The following is a 16,979-nucleotide window of genomic DNA, read 5'->3' on the forward strand; positions in this document are numbered from 1 at the left end:
TTTGTGGGAAGGTCTGAGAAAAAGGAGGTTTGTTGTGAATTGAATGCTATCAGAAAATGGGGACAGTTCTATAACTGAGTATCTTACAAATCTTAGCTAGAAGGAGGGCAGGTGAGAGACAGAGAAAAGCTGTGACTGTAAAAAGAAAAACAAGCAGCATTCACTCATATTAGCCAGGAGAGGGGGACGCTCAGTATTTCGTGGATGTTTCGTTGACAGTGAGTCCGTTTAGACCATATAATAGTGTTCCCGTTTCAACTCTTTTTTATCATTGTCTCACAGCAACTTGATCTGAAGTTGCTGTTCTGTAAGATTATTTATGTCCAGCAGGAGAATGGCATAGCCCAGCTTTGAGTGACAGGTTTACTTGTAAAAACTCTCAGGTGTCCTTGTAATTGTCAGGTCAGTTTCTGGATCTCAGAGGCTGCTTTTTCTCACTGTCTTGTGTGCATGCGTGCTAAGTCACTTCAGTCGTGTCTGACTCTTTGTAACCCTATAGACTGTAGCCCACCAGGCTCCTCTGTCCACAGGATTCTCCAGGCAAGAATATTGGAGTGGGTTGCCATGCCCTCCTCAGGGGATCTTCCCAACTCAGGGATCAGACCTGCATCTCTTTGTATCGTGCATTTGCAGACAGTTTCTTTTCCACTAGCACCACTTGGGAAACCCATCTCATTATTTTATTTGGGCTTAATAGAAACATCCTGTTTTTCCTATTTGAAAACTATTTTTAAAGATGTTCTTGTTTTTCTTTTTTCCTCCTGACTTCTACTTGAAGCTATGTAACTTGTTTCTATTCCTAGTGGTTACTCTTAAACATTTTTAAACTAATTTTAAAATTTCCCCTAAATTCTAGTTAGCCAATGTCTCTATCCTTTTGTAGAATGGCGCATTAGCTTTGGAATTTTTTAACTCTGACATACTTCCATTCCTATGCTATTGCTTCTATTTCAGTTTCATCTCATTTTTAAACAACAAATTACATCATTAGTAGTATTGTGAGTAGGCAGTCCATATTTAAATTCTACTAGCATGGTGGCTTGGTGGTAGAGAATCTGCCTGCAATGAAGGAGACCCGGGTTCAATCCCTGTGTCGGGAAGATCCCCTGTAGGAGGGCATGGCAACCCACTCCAGTATGCTTGCCTAGAGAATCCCATGGACAGAGGATCCCATGGACAGAGGATCCTGGCAGGCGGCAGTCCACAGGGTTGCACAGAGTCAGACATGACTGAAGCAACTAAGCAACAGCAGCAGCATACAAACCAAACCAAACCAAAAACATATTAAAAATTTCTTTTTCACATTTACTTTTAATATTCCCCTGCTTTTTTCCTGATTCCATTTTCTTTCCTATTAAATGGAATAGATTTTCAAAGTTCTTTTACTGTTGTTTGTAATTTATAGATTATCTCAGTTTTTTGTGTGTGTCAGAAAATATTTTTACTTTGTTCCTCACTCTTGTACAAAATTTCAGATTGGAAGCAACTTTGTTTTCTTGGCAAAATATTTCTTGGAGATAGTGTTCTATTGGCTTTGAGAGTCTACTGGTGCTGATGTGAAGTCTGCTGTGTGGAAAAAGTCACATCATTTGGTTGCATTTGTGAATTTTTTGAAATCATTGATAATTTCTTATTCCTTTCTATGAGTGTTTTAACATCTGTAAACCCTGCAGGTTTTATAATATGCTAGCAAACCTGCTGACATCCCCCTTGATTGCTCATGTACTTGTTCGCCAAATATTTACTGAAAGCACATTATTTGGCAGGCAGTATTTCTATGTGCTTTGGTTGTTGTTGTTGTTCAGTCTGACTCTTGAACTATAGCATGCCAGGCTCCCCTGTCCACTATCTCCTGGAGTTTGCTCAGATTCATGTATTGAGTCGGTGATGCTATCTAACCATCTCATCCTCTGCTGCCCCCCGCTCCTTTTTCCTATCATCTTTCCCTGAATCAGGGTCTTTTCCAATGAGTCAGTTCCTCACATCAGGTGGCCAAAGTATTGGAATTTCAGCTTTAGCATCAGTCTTTCCAATGAATATTCAGGATTGATTTTTGCTTGGGGTTGACTAGTTTGATCTCCTTGCAGTCCAAGGGACTGTCAAGAGTCTCTTCCAGCACCACAATTCAGAAGCATCAATTCTTCATCACTCAGCCTTCTTTATGGTTGAACTCACATCTGTACATGACTATCGGAAAAACCATAGCTTTGACGATACAGACCTTTGTTGGCAAAGTGTTGTCTTTGCTTTTTAATATAGTGTCTAGGTTTGTCATAGCACTTTGACTACATGCTAACAAGTGTCTTATGCATAAGATATTGTATATGAAACAGGTTAGCCAAAGAGACTTTTCCTACTTTATAGTTGTTTGGCCTCAAAAAGCTGAGAACAATAGCTGTCAGATAACCTATGCAAGATATACTAAAAGTTTGGAAGACTGTTTCATGACTACTAGCTTATTAATTATCTCCAGCTTTTATAAAATAAGGCTATTAATTCATTGGAAGATTGGAGATAGGCAAAGAGCATATCCTTAGAGAGTTGTCAGAGCTCTTAAGGTCATGGAAGGGGAGCTCACGAAAAGCTCTCAGAGAAATCACATCCATCCCCTGAAATCTGAGGGATTCAGAGAATAGTGGCTCACACCTATAAAAGATTTAAAAATTAGCAACTAGATGGTATAAACTTACTGCATGGTGAGAAGACAGAGGCTACAAGGAAAGTAAGCTGAACTTTTCCTGACAGTATGGGCAAGGAAGTATAGTGTCTGTGGGCTAGTTGGGAGACCATTGAAAGAATCTGTACTCTACCCTGGAATGCAGTATTTTCTCCTTTCTGGTACCTTGGCATAGTTTAGTGAAGGTCTAAGGAACTCGCTGCTGGTCCCAAGTAGTTCCTGGTCAAAAGGAAGTACCAGTGCCTCAATTTGCCTTCTTTCCTGAAACAACAAAGAACAGGCAAAATACATACTTTTTGAAGCACAAAATATCACATAATAAAGGACTATGGTCCCTGAGAATTGAGGAAACAAATGAAATGAGCCTTATAATGGTCCCTACTGACTTCCTGGAGATAGGCTATGTGCAGATGGGGGAGGCCCAGGAGGTGGCTCTCCATTTCTCTGGCTAAATGAGAGAAATAGGAGCCCACAGAGGATGAGGAGGCAGAGTTTACAGGGCAGAGGAGCAGAGAGCAGAAAAAAATCAGAGAGAACAAGTTTGGAGATCTACCTGGTCTTCAGTTGAGATTTGATCATTTCATGCATGTCAGAAGGTATTTAAGATCAGTGAAACAAATGCCCCCAAGTTTAGAGGAAGTAGTCCCTATAACTCAGTCAGGGTCAGGAATAGTTTCATTTGCACCAAAGTGGAAAGCTGCACAGTGTGTGTGCTAAATTGCTTCAGTTGTGTCCAACTCTGTGCGACCCTGAGAACTGTAGATGCCCACGGTGCCTTTGTCCATGGGAATTCTCCAGGCAAGAATGCTGGAGTGGGTTGCCATGCCCTCTTCCAGGGAGGGTGTCTTCCCTTGGAGGAAAACTTCATGATTCATGGGTCATAAATAAAGTACTCAGAAGGGTCTTTCCTAAGCAGTGGTGCAAAATTTAGTTCTAGAACTCGCCCAAATCAAACTGTTTTAGTTTAAATACATCTCTGAATAAAGCTTAAATTATTTATAGTAAAATAAATATGTCTAGTACTCAGTAAGGCAAGACTTACAAAGTCTGATACTGGATAATAAATTAACAGGCATGAAAACAAACAGAAAAATATGACACATAATTAAAGTAAAAATTCTTCCCATCAAAATAGATCTAGAAATCATATTGATGGTAGAATTAATACAAGGGGACATCAGACCAATTATTGTAATTGTCTTCTGTATTTCTAAGAAGCTCTACTTTCAAGTTTCTGCTTTAAGTATGTTTAAAAATTACACAAATCAAATCAAACTTTTGGAGAGAACAGTGATTATATATGAGATTAAAAATATGCTCAATCAAGAGAATCAGAAAACAAGTCATACATTGGGAGAAAGTATTTGCTAAAGACATAAAGGATTGTTATCTATAATATACAAAAACCTCTTAAAACTCAAATGGACCAATGACCTTAGCAGGTACCTCACCAAAGAAGATATACACTACGTATCATTAGTAAACTGCCATTTTAACAGCAATGAGATTATGTACACACCTATTAGAATCATCAAAATCCAAAACACTGGCAACACAATATTGCTCACGAGGCTGTGGAGCAATAGAAACTCTCATTCAGTGTTTCTGGGAATGCAGAATAGCACAGCCAATTTGGAAGACAGTTTGACAGTTTCTTACAAAACGCAACCTACTCTTACCATATGATCCAGCAATAAATGTAAAATTTAAAAACTTCTATTAAATTTTCTTTATGAGCTATTAGAAATAAATGGATATTTGGTATTCCTATAGTTTTGTGTTCTACAATAAAAAGAATTCAGGTAAATTTTATGCTGCATGATTACCATGCAAAAATTAAAATGTATGGAGCTTTTATATTTTTTATTTGTTGCATTATTGATTGTATTCCTATTTGACTAGAAATGATGGGAGCTAAATTCCCTGCTTGTAATTTTGCATGTCAGATGATTGAAAGAATTTTTATATAGATGAGCTTCTAGCTACATATTTGCAAATCGTGTTTTTCCTTCACTACTCACAGATTTCTGTGCCAGGTGTTGTAAGACACTTTCATATTGTGATACAGCCTCTATTTTTGCATCTTAATGCCACAGTGATGGCTGAGTCAGCACACTGGCCAGAAATAGAATCCCCAAAGCCATTTTTTATGGAATAAATAACAGTAAATTAACTTTACTGAAACACTTATAAACAGCTTAAATAAATCCCACTAAACCTAATGAATGCCCAGTCACTCCATTTGTGCTCCATTCTAAGAGAAAATATGATAGAGGGGAAGTTGCAGTGGAAAGAGACATTTTTCTTACTTTTGCAAATTTAGAAACACAAGTGACCTTGTGCATAGATTTCTTGGGCTCCTGCCAGGGTCTTGAAAGGAGCTCATACAAGCGAGGTTCCCTGCAGTATGAGATTCATGAGTTCATAGTGAATCCATCTTTGCTATCTCTCTTCTGTCTGAATTAGCACTGTGATTAGGGTCCCCTACATCTTGACACCTGCTGGGTAAGGGACAGTTCATCTTCAGCAAGAGGTAAAATGCTTTTCTTGAATAGAAACCCAAAGTAACTTTTGGGTTGCTTAGCTTCTCAAGTCAATTATTTTCAAGCTATTTCAACATACACAACATGGAACAAAGATAGGATTTAAGATGTAAGGAACTGGATTAAGATAACTTTCTTTTGTTTTCTAGCATGTAGCTTCTTGGAGAACCCAATAGGTCTCCTTGAAGGAAGAGCTTACCTTATATATGATCTTCACAAAGATGATTCATTGATCATCCCACTAGCATATGAGCAATTTTGACTTGAGATAAGAAGTATGATTAACCAAAGACAGAAAGAATTCATAATATAAAAAAATGAACTGATTTTCATGACAATTACTATCATTTTTTTGAGCATTTATTAAAAGCAGGGCAATATATTTAATGATGCTGTGTATGATATCAGTGTGAGTCCCTATAGGAAAGAGAGGGGACGCTCACATAGGGTAACTCAGGAGAGTTTAATAAAGGAATGATTTAGGTGAGGATGTGTTTAAGAGAAACTAATGAAAAATGGTAGGGTACCCTGGAACTGCCAGTCTTGGAGAGCTATTAGCATACCTAGACTTGAAGGGGCTTAAAGTGTCAGTGGAGCTGAAGCTATAGCTGGTCCTGTAGGAGAAGGCTACCTGAGAAGAGCAATGGAATTCATTGGAGGAATGTAATTGCTGGTCAAACTGTAATCTGGCAGCGAGGATGCTGGGGAATGAATTTCCCAACCACACCCTTCTCCTGCCCTGTGATCTATTGCTTGTCCCATTTGAATTAATTGAAGGCCAGATAGCAAGACAGCTGTTTGCATAGCTCTGTCTTTTAGGACACAGAATAGAGTCTGTCAAAATTTGTAGAGTGGGTCTGGAAGGGCAAATGAATATTGACAAATGTACTAGGCTGAAGTATAGAAACTGCCACTGTCGGACAGTGTGGAACGTGTAACACCAGTTTATATAGATGAGTCTACTGTAAATACCATTTGGGCTTCCCTGGTGGCTCAGCGGTAAAGAGTCTGCCTGCAGTGTGGGAGACCTGGGTTCAATCCCTGGGTTGGGAAGATCCCCTAGAGAAGGGAACAGCTACCCACTCCAGTATTCTGACCTGAAGAATTCCATGGACTGTATAGTCTATGGGGTTGCAAAGAGTCAGACACGACTGAGTGACTTTCACGTTAATACTTTAAACTTCACAACACACTTGCAATATCTGTATTGTGAGCCTCACCGTCTAGGGACAAAACTGAGGCTCAGAGATGTTGAGTTTGAAATAAGAGGAAAATTCCAAAGAAGAAATTCTCAAACATTATTGAAAATGTTTCAATATCGAAATTGTTAGGTGACATCTATGCTGTCACTGAACTTATTTATTTTGTTTATCAGTTCAGTTCAGTCGCTCAGTCATGTCCGACTCTTCGCGACCCCATGAATCGCAGCACGCCAGGCCTCCCTGTCCATCACCAACTCCCGGAGTTCACTCAGACTCACGTCCATCAAGTCAGTGATGCCATCCAGCCATCTCATCCTATGTCGTCCCCTTCTCCTCCTGCCCCCAATCCCTCCCAGCATCAGAGTCTTTTCCAATGAGTCAACTCTTCGCATGAGGTGGCCAAAGTACTGGAGTTTCAGCTTCAGCATCATTCCCTCCAAAGAAATCCCGGGGCTGATCTCCTTCAGAATGGACTGGTTGGATCTCCTTGCAGTCCAAGGGACTCTCAAGAGTCTTCTCCAACACCACAGTTCAAAAGCATCAATTCTTTGGTGCTCAGCCGTCTTCACAGTCCAACTCTCACATCCATACATGACCACAGGAAAAACCATAGCCTTGACTAGATGGACCTTTATTGGCAAAGTAATGTCTCTGCTTTTGAATATGCTATCTAGGTTGGTCATAACTTTCCTTCCAAGGAGTAAGCGTCTTTTAATTTCATGGCTGCAGTCACCATCTGCAGTGATTTTGGAGCCCAGAAAAATAAAGTCTGACACTGTTTCCACTGTTTCCCCATCTATTTCCCATGAAGTGATGGGACCAGATGCCATGATCTTCGTTTTCTAAATGTTGAGCCTTAAGCCAACTTTTTCACTCTTCTCTTTCACTTTCATCAAGAGGCTTTTGAGTTCCTCTTCACTTTCTGCCATAAGGGTGGTGTCATCTGCATATCTGAGGTTATTGATATTTCTCCCGGCAATCTTGATTCCAGCTTGTGTTTCTTCCAGTCCAGCATTTCTCATGATATACTCTGCATATAAGTTAAATAAGCAGGGTGATAATATACAGCCTTGATGTACTCCTTTTCCTATTTGGAACTAGTCTGTTGTTCCATGTCCAGTTCTAACTGTTGCTTCCTGACCTGCATACAAGTTTCTCAAGAGGCAGGTGAGGTGGTCTGGTATTCCCATCTCTTTCAGAATTTTCCACAGTTTGTTGTGATCCACACAGTCAAAGGCTTTGGCATAGTCAATAAAGCAGAAATAGATGTTTTTCTGGAACTCTCTTGCTTTTTCGATGATCCAGTGGATGTTGGCAATAAGGAATAGAAACTTCAGAGCTCTTTTCCAAGTATTATCCAACTTAAAATTCACACACAAAAGAAAACGGTATGGTAATGTCTCAAATAAATTAAATATAGAATTGTTATAAAATTCAGCAATCCCATTTTGGATATATCAAAAAAGGTGAAAACAGGAACTTGAATAGATATTTGTACACTCATGCTCTCAGCAACCTAATTCACGATAGCCAAAAGGTGTAATCCAGCTAAGTGTTTGTGAACAGATGAATGGATGAATAAAATAGAGTATATAATATACAATGTACTATTATTCAAACTTTAAAAGGAAGGAAATTTTGACACATGCTACAGCATGGCCAAGCCTTGACAACACTAGCTAAGTGAAACAAATCCAGTCACAAAAGGAGAAATATTATATGATGCCTCTTATATGAGGTTCCTAGAGTAGTCTAATTTGTTCAAATAGAGTAGAATGGTGGTTTCTAGGGGCTGGGCTGGGGGACAATGGGGAGTTACTGTTTTTGAGGACAGAGTTTCAGTTTGGGAAGATGAAAAGTTTCTGGAGATGGATGGTGCTGATGGTTGCACAACAGTGTGAACATGCTTATTGCCACATTATCTGTACAATTAAAAAAAAGTTAACATGGTCAATTTTGTTGTTTTTCTACCACAATAAAATATACTTTAAAAAATCGCAAAAGTCTGGTCAAATTTATAGAGCAGTTAGTATTGTTAATAGCATCTAAATATATGGAAAGGCCAAGACACAGAGAAGTTATTTAACTTGTACAGTATTATACAATTAGTGAATCTAGGAACTCAGATTCAACCCCATGAAAGGTTTTATGATCAAAAATCTACTTTCTTTTCTAGAAATAAACAGACCATTTTACAAACCCACTCCAGGGCCCAGGCTAGTCCCAGGCTTATCATTTCTAAGGTCACTGAATAAGGCAGCTGTTGGTTTGGTGAAGAAAATCAAATCCATTTCTATGAATAAATAATGTGTTTGTCCAGAAGTTGTTAATTGGTAAAATCTGTAATTCTCAAAGGTAACTATTAGTGATCTGATGCATAATATTTGATTCTCATTAAACTGTTGTTATTTTTGTGGTTTGATCTTCACAGTGTTTGTTCTCAGGGTTGAGGTCTGCAGTTCTGGATGTCCCATCCATCGCTGCCAAAAGTACAGAAACTTAGAGGAATTTCTTGGTGGTTTTGTTGTTGTTGTTGTCATTGTTCCTGCTTTTCAACTTTATTTCCTGTTTAAAACAGTGGGTGGGATTTAATAAATAAATATGTTTGTATGTATGTGTGTGTGTGGGTATGGGTGAGTAGGTGTGGAGAGAGAAAGAAAGAAAGAAAAAAACGAGGAAGTGTGAGTAATTGGGTCAGTTTTGGTTTGAGAGTTACCTTATGAAAGCATAAGCTTTTTACTAGTGGCTCAGCGATAAAGAATCCATCTGCCAATGCAGATGTGGGTTCAGTCCCTGGGTCGGGAAGATCCACTGGAGAAGGGAATGGCAACCCACTCCAGTTTTATTGTATGGGAAATCCTGTGGACAGAGGAGCCTGGCAGAACTGGAGTCCATGGAGTCTCAAAGACTTGGACACAACCCAGCGACTAAAACACAACAAAGTTTGAGAAACACTGACAAGCAAGTTCTCAGCAAGAAAAATAAATTTTAAAAAAAGGATTATGTTAATATTTCAATATTGAAGGAAGAGAATTCTGATTTTAATTGTAAATTAACGTTCATTAATAAAAAATGAGCTAGATGGTATAGGCTGGATGACTGGGTGAATCTTTACCTTTCAGATACCTGTGTGGAAAACCTCATTTAACAAAGGACACAGCAGAACACAATCTAAGGCAAAGTATTCTTGTTGAAATAAAGAACTATTCTTGTTAGGGATTGAGATTGTACATCTATTCACAAAATTACCAAGCACTTTTCTTTAATGCAGACATTAACTTGTATATAAACGAATTCTGATATTGTCCAATCTGATTATGCAAAATAGACAAAAAAGGAAATCAGATCAAGACAAATCAGTTAGCAATATGGAATCATAGGGAGTGGCTATCAATGAAGACTATGGGCTTATCACCTTTAAGTAATAAATCACCTTTATATTTAGTGTTCTTTTAGGGTCTTAGCCTTAGGTTCCTTAGGTTCTATGGGGTAGAATAGGACCCAGACGTCGGGACGATCCAAGGACTGAATCTTGATTTTATTCAAATTCAGAATTTTGATGTGGATCCTACAGTTACTCTTAAGGTCAGAGACTTGGTTATTTTCTCTTTCTTACCTAAATAGACAATACTATTTGGAAAGAAAGAAAGAACAGAGGTTTAACTCTAAAGCTGAGAGATTTGTTGGTGTGAGAAGGGAAAATCTAGACAGGTCAAGATAATGCAGAGCAATAAATAGATACAAGCAAATAAGCTGTGGCATATGTAGAGATTTAGAACACATACTGGGGAATTAAGGTTCAGGGACAAAATCAGTCACTGGCATTCAAGAGTCCAAGGCACCAATTTTATCACTGTGAGGAACATGGCAAGAATTTGGTTTTGGGGAACCTTATTATCCAGAACAAAAAGACTTGATAGTGAGACTGACCTGGAGGTTGAACTAGTGAATTATTGCCACACTTGAGCGATCTTGTATGTCCCTCATCGGGGGTGAAGATTAGTCCCAGGATTCAAGTGGCAGCTGGCTCTCTTGGCAGGACTCCAGGAAGCCCACTGAGGTTATGGTAGAAGTGGAGGGCTGAGTGGAAATCACAAGGTCCAGGGAAGAAGAGGAGCCCATTCTCAGGTGATCTAAGTAGGTTGTGGCTTGGTTTGTGATTTTTTAATTTCCAAACTTCCAAGTGTGAATTTGGGTCTTTTCAGAGTGCTTGTTTTGGATTTTAGCTGCTATAGGGGAGGGAGTTTTCAGCTTTCGGGAGCCATCTTCAAAGACTGGAGGACACATTTGTCTAGGGCAAAAAAAAGGATAAACATCTGTTGGTATTAATTTTTAAAACTGAAAGTATCTGGATGCCTGCTTCCTTGAGTGACTCTTAGTTTTCCCTGGCTTCTCTGAAGTACTTGGTTCTACCCCAAATGCCTCGTCTCACATATTCCAGCTTGGCTCTACGTGTTTCAACAGTTCACATAAGCCACTGAACTTACGGTTATTTATCCAGATCTGGTATTTGGCAGTTTGCTCACAAGTCCCTTTCACTGAAATCTTCTTTTCTGGGCACTGATTTGGGCTGAAAGTGAAAACTGACTCTTGGATCAGAGATGCCAGGCTGAGTCTGATAAAAGATTTACTGCAGAGTGTTTAGAATCACTGAGCTTTGTTATGGAATTATTATAGCCTTTCCTACTGGGATGCAGTGATTTATAACCTACGGATAGACAAAAGTGTTTAACTCTGTTCCCATTAATTGATTGAACAATTTGCTTTCTGCTTTGTGCTCACACCTGCTCTTGATCAAAGCTGGTTCCTATTCTGCTCTTGGCTATTGCATGTTGCTGTATTAATGGTTTATTGGTTCCACTGTGCCTATAACACAGCAGTTTATGATGTTTAATAAAATGACAAATCTAAATAGTCTCTTGGCTTTGGATTGTCTTTTTAGCAAATTAGTATCATGACGTGGGTTTTCTTTGTACTTCAGAATTGCCAGTTTATGCAAAAGTCTGCCACACAACACTTTAAATATTTTAAAAGATTCCTGCAATATATGAGAGGAACACCTCTCTTATAACAAGTATTTTCTTGATAGTTGGTATTGTTAGCCATTTGCTTCTGTCAGCTAGGGGACACCAGTAGGAGCCTCTTGGGAGGGAGGATCTGGATGAATAAAGACAATTTTCAGCATTCTTTGTATCTCCTTCTCCTTGAAATCACATATTTTTGGGAGAATGAAGGGTGCCTAAGAAGTACACTGGGTAAGGTGGCGACTTCTTTCTGAAATAGGGGAGGTCAGAAAAACCTGTGATGTATCCAGCAAAATGGAAGTCCCATGATGGCTGAGTTAGGTTGGCCTGTTTGATGTGGAGACCTTGGTGAGTTGGAATATCTTCTCTCTTATTTATTAGAGCTGCAAGGGAGGTAGGAATGTCCACTTATTGAATGTGTACTCTTTACACTATGCTATTCCACCTCCAGTAATGAAAATGAAAGTCACTCAGTAGTGTCTGACTCTTTGCAACCCTCTGGACTGTAGCCATGGCTACAGGCTCCTCTGTCCATGGAATTCTCCAGCCAGAATACTGCAGTGGGTAGCTGTTCCCTTCTCCAGGGGATCTTTCTGACCTAGAGATTGAACCCAGGTCTCTTGCATTGCAGGCAGATTCGTTACTGTCTGAGCTACCAGAGAATAACAAACCTTTGGTAATAGCAAACCTTACTACAGTCTTTCTACAGACCACGTGCCATGTTAAGAATTAACAGCATGAGTTCTAGAGTCAGGATACTTGGGGAAAGTTCCAACTCAACAAATCTGAGATAGGCTAAGCCTCAAATTCTTCTGTAAATTAGGTAAAATATTATCTAGTCTATGTTTCAAGATTTAAATGAGCTTAAGTTAGTAGAGCCCTTAGCATGTGTGTGTAAGTTGGTTCAGTCATGTCCAACTCTGTGATCCTATGGACTATAGCCTGCCAAGCTCCTTTGCATGGGATTCTCCAGGTAGGAATACTGGAGTGGATTGCTATGCCCTCCCCCAGGGGATCTTCCCCACCCAGGGATCAAACCTGCATCTCTTATGTCTCTTGTGTTGGCAGGTGGGTTCTTTACCACTGGCGTCACCTGAGTATTAAATGAGCTAAAGTTAGTAAAGCTCTTGGCATAGTACTTGCCATTTAATTAACACTACACATATTAGTAGTTATTATTATCATAATAATATTAAGTTATACTTATTTTAACTCTGTTTTACAGTTAAAACGCACAGTAGCTGGTATAGAGAAGGAAGGGAAATGGAAGAAATGAATTTATAGCTGTGGTAGTTTTCCTTGACAGTGTCAATTTAATATACTGCCTTGTTTTTAGTTAAATGCTCAACAAATGGTAGTAATTGTCAAGAAAAGGACTTAATTTTTTGCAACTGCTATTTTTCTCTGCCCAAGGTTCATAAGAGGTCAGTCAGCCAGGTTATGTGACCAAAGATTACAATCCCAACCTCAGTCGAAAGCTCTGGAAACGTGGGCTTGCAAGAGAGAGCAAGGAGGCAAGGTCATCACCACTGGAGAAACAAACCATGCAAGACACAGACTCTGCTAATGAAAACGATGCTCGCCTACAAAGAGCTTCATGATTTTTAATTGTAAGCATGAAATGTCAAAACAAACAAGCCCAAAATAAGAATGAAAAATGTCAAGCACATGCTTTTCCTCCTTCCTGGAGTGTTCTTATTCTCCAAATGCCTGGCTCTTCTTTATCCTCAACTTAAATGTCACTTCATCAAAGTGGTCTTATCTGACTTTCTTTTCAAAGTCACCTCCCCTTTTGAGGGCCTCGGCTCACCCACGTGGTGTCTTGGGCCAAACTGGCAAAAAGCAGTCCTTCCTTAAGACTGTTTACTTACATTGTGAGAAAATGATCTTAATACCCCAGTTTACTTGAAAAAGACATTTTACTGCCATCTGCCGGGAAATTTTTGCAACAAATATACAAATTTGCTCTGGCCTGACACCCGTGGTTCCTCCTGAGTTTGTGTTGTGTAAAACCATACACAATATTCCTACAACCCTTTATCCTTTATAACAACATCAATTACATTTCTGTAATTCACAGTATGTGTTACAGCCTGAAATTATTTGCAGTTTATTTATGTCTTATTTCTCCACTAATTTAAAAGCTCCAGGAAGGCACGGACCTTGTCTATCTTATTCACTGCTCTATCATAGTACACAAAATAGTGCCTATTTTGTTGGTGCTCAAAATATGTTAAGTGAACATGATTAGATGAATGCTTATATCTATTTAATCTATTAGTCCAATTTATCTATTCATATAGCTTAGTGCAGCATATAGTATGATGTGTGTGTGTGTTTGTGTGTGTGTGTGTGTGTGTGTGCACACACCCAGTTATGTCTGACTCTTTGTGACCCCATGGACTGTAGCCCACCAGTCTCCTCTCTCCATGGGATTTCCCTGGGAAGAACACTGGAGTGTGTTGTTATTTACTTCTCCAGGGAATCTTCCCAACTCAGGGACTGAACTCCTGTCTCCTGCTTTGGCAGGCAGATTTTTTATCATTGCGCCGCCTGGGAAGCCATATAGCATGAAATCTGATTTAAATTTTGGTTAGCTATAGAAGTACAAAACATGTTGTCTTGAATATAGTAGAAAATTAATATCTGTGCATTGACTGAAATTGAAAGCCTTGTTCTAGGATTTGCAAGGATTATAAATCACATAAAACAAGGATTTTGCCATCATAAAATTAAAATCTAATGTGAATGATCACAACAGTAACTTAATTCTCTTTGGTTTTAGGATAACAAAAAGGATAATGGAGGTAAATAAAAGAGTAGTTTTGAAGTCTTGCTTTGATGGGGTTATGAAAACAAGAGTTACAAGGGTTTTGAGCCAATGGTTTGGCCACAGACAGGCCTTCTCACCTTTTTGGGTCTCAGTTTATGCTTTTATAAAATACTAGTATTAGAATTCTCAGCATGTTTTAGATTAAATGCCAAAACAGCATCTGCATGTTACCCTGAGTTGAAAATCCTGTTCAAGGTGATCACTGTAAGCTTCCTTAGACCATAAGAGTCTATGAATATGATACCTTGTTGTGACTCAGTTTTTGTATTTGCTTTTTTTGTATCCTTTAAAGGGAAGTGATATGGCATGTTTTTCTCTATCTTATTATGAGTTTGGTAGATATACGTGATGACATGCTAGTGCATGCTAAGCAGTCTTGAGCTTCTCTAGCTAATTTAACTAACAGAGTAATTTCCAGAGTCACGATCTGTTGACTATGTCAAATAAGAGTGTTGCCCTCCTACTCCTTGTGACATTAATGAAATAATCAACATATACTTGTGCAAGTAAAATAAGCTTGTAAATTTGTAATTTGAAACATGAATAGTTACACTGCTGCTGCTGCTGCTAAGTTGCTTTAGTCATGTCTGACTCTGTGTAACCCCCATAGACGGCAGCCCACCACGCTCCCCTGTCCCTGGGATTCTCCAGGCAGGAACACTGGAGTGGGTTGCCATTTCCTTCTCCAATGCATGAAAGTGAAAAGTGAAAGTGAAGTCGCTCAGTCGTGTCTGACTTTTAGTGACCCCATGGACTGCAGCCCACCAGGCAAGAGTACTGGAGTGGAGAGCCATTGCCTTCTCTGTAATGCAGTTAATTGGTTATGTATATGATGCCACCAAAAAGAGAGTCGTTTTCATCACGGGGGACTAGAATGCAAAAGTAGGAGGTCAAGAGATACAGAGAATAACAGGCAGGTTTGGCTTTGGAGTACAAAATGCAGCAGGGCAAAGGCTAACAGAGTTTTGTTAAGAGAACACATTGGTCATAGCAAACACCCTCTTCCAACAGCACAGGACATCATGTATACATGGACATCACCAGGTGGTCAATACCAAAGTCAGATTTATTATATTTGCAGCCAAAGATGAAGAAGCTCTGTACAGTGAGCAAACACAAGACTTGGAGCTGACTGTGGCTCAGATCATGAACTCCTTATTGCAAAACTCAGACTTAAATTGAAGAAAGTAGGGGAAAACCACTGGGCCATTCAGGTATGACCTAAATCAAATCCCTTATGATTATACAGTAGAGGTGACAAATAGATTCAAGGGGTTAGATCTGATAGACAGAGTGCCTGAAAAACTATGGATGGAAGTTCGTAACATTGTATAGGAGATTGTGGCAAAAATCATCCCAAAGAAAAAGAAATGCAAGAAGGCAAAGTGGTTGTCTGAGGAGACTTTACAAGTAGCTGAGAAAAGAAGAGAAGTGAAAAGCAAGGGAGAAAGGTAAAGATATACCCATCTAAATGCAGAGTTCCAAAAAATAGCAGGGAGAGATAAGAAAGCTTTCTTAAGTGAACAATACAAAGAAATAGAGGAAAACAATAGAAAGGGAAAGACTAGAGATCTATTCAAGAAAATTGAAAATATCAAAGGAACATTTCATACAAGGATGGGTACTATAAAGGAGAGAAGTGGTAAGGACCTAATAGAAGCAAAAGTGATTAACAGGTGGCAAGATACACAGAACTATTTTAAAAAAAACAGATCTTGATGACCCAGATAACCATAATGGTGTGGCCACTCTAGTGGCCATATCCACTAGAGCTGGATATCCTGGAGTGTGAGGTCAAGATGGCCTTAGGAAGCATTATTATGAACAAAGCTAGTGGAGGTGATGGGAATTCTAGCTGAGTTTTTACAAGCTTAAAAGATTATGCTGTTAAAGTGCTGCACTCAATATGTCAGAAAATTTGGAGAACTCAGCAGTGGTCACAGGTCTGGAAAAGATCAGTTTTCATTCCAATCCCAAAGAAGGGCAATGCCAAAGAATGTTCAAACTACCATAGTGGCACTCATTTTGTATGCTAGTAAGGTTATGCTCAAAATCCTTCAAACCAGGTGTCAGCAGTATGTGAAATGAGAAATTCAAATGTACAAGCTGGGTTTCAAAGAGGCAGAGGACCTAAAGATCAAATTGCCAACATTTGTTGGCTCAAAGAGAAAGTGAAGAAATTCTTAAAAAAAACATCTACTTCTGCTTCATTGACTATGCTAAAGCCTTTGACTTTCCACATCAAACTGTGGAAAATTCTTAAAGAGATGGGAATACCAGACTACCTTACCTGTCTTTGGAGAATCCTGTATGCGCGTCAAGAGGCAATAGTTAGAACCAAATGTGGAACAACAGACTATTTCCAAATTGGGAAAGGAGTACATCAAGGCTGTATATTGTCACCATGCTTATTAAACTTCTATGCAGAGTACATCATGTGAAATGCTGGGCTGGTTTAAGCACAAGCTGGAATCAAGAATGCGGGAGAAATATCAACAACCTTAGATATGCAGATGATACCATTCTAATTGCAGAAAGAGAAGAGGAAATAAAGAGTCTCTTGATGAAAGTGAAAGAGGAGAGTGAAAAGGCTGGCTTAAAACTCAACATAAAAAAAACTAAGATCATGGCATCTGGTTCCATCACTTCATGGCAAATAGATGGGGAAATAATGGAAACAGTGACAGACTATTTTCTTGG

The 16,979-nt window shown here is 39.1% G+C and overlaps 1 long non-coding RNA gene across 1 annotated transcript in view; it reads right to left on the reverse strand.

Annotated features, from left to right (window-relative positions):
* Positions 1 to 2,111: 2,111 nt before the first annotated feature.
* Positions 2,112 to 16,979, reverse strand: part of LOC133239984 (uncharacterized) — a 44,080-nt gene continuing 29,212 nt past the window's right edge. The window contains exons 2-3 of the long non-coding RNA XR_009734064.1: positions 10,353 to 10,713; positions 2,112 to 2,938 (exon numbers count right to left, since the gene is read on the reverse strand). This is a non-coding gene — a long non-coding RNA (uncharacterized LOC133239984). The remainder of the gene's footprint in view (positions 2,939 to 10,352; positions 10,714 to 16,979) is intronic.

Source organism: Bos javanicus, chromosome 27 (genome assembly GCF_032452875.1).
Source record: "Bos javanicus breed banteng chromosome 27, ARS-OSU_banteng_1.0, whole genome shotgun sequence".
NCBI lineage: Eukaryota > Metazoa > Chordata > Mammalia > Artiodactyla > Bovidae > Bos > Bos javanicus.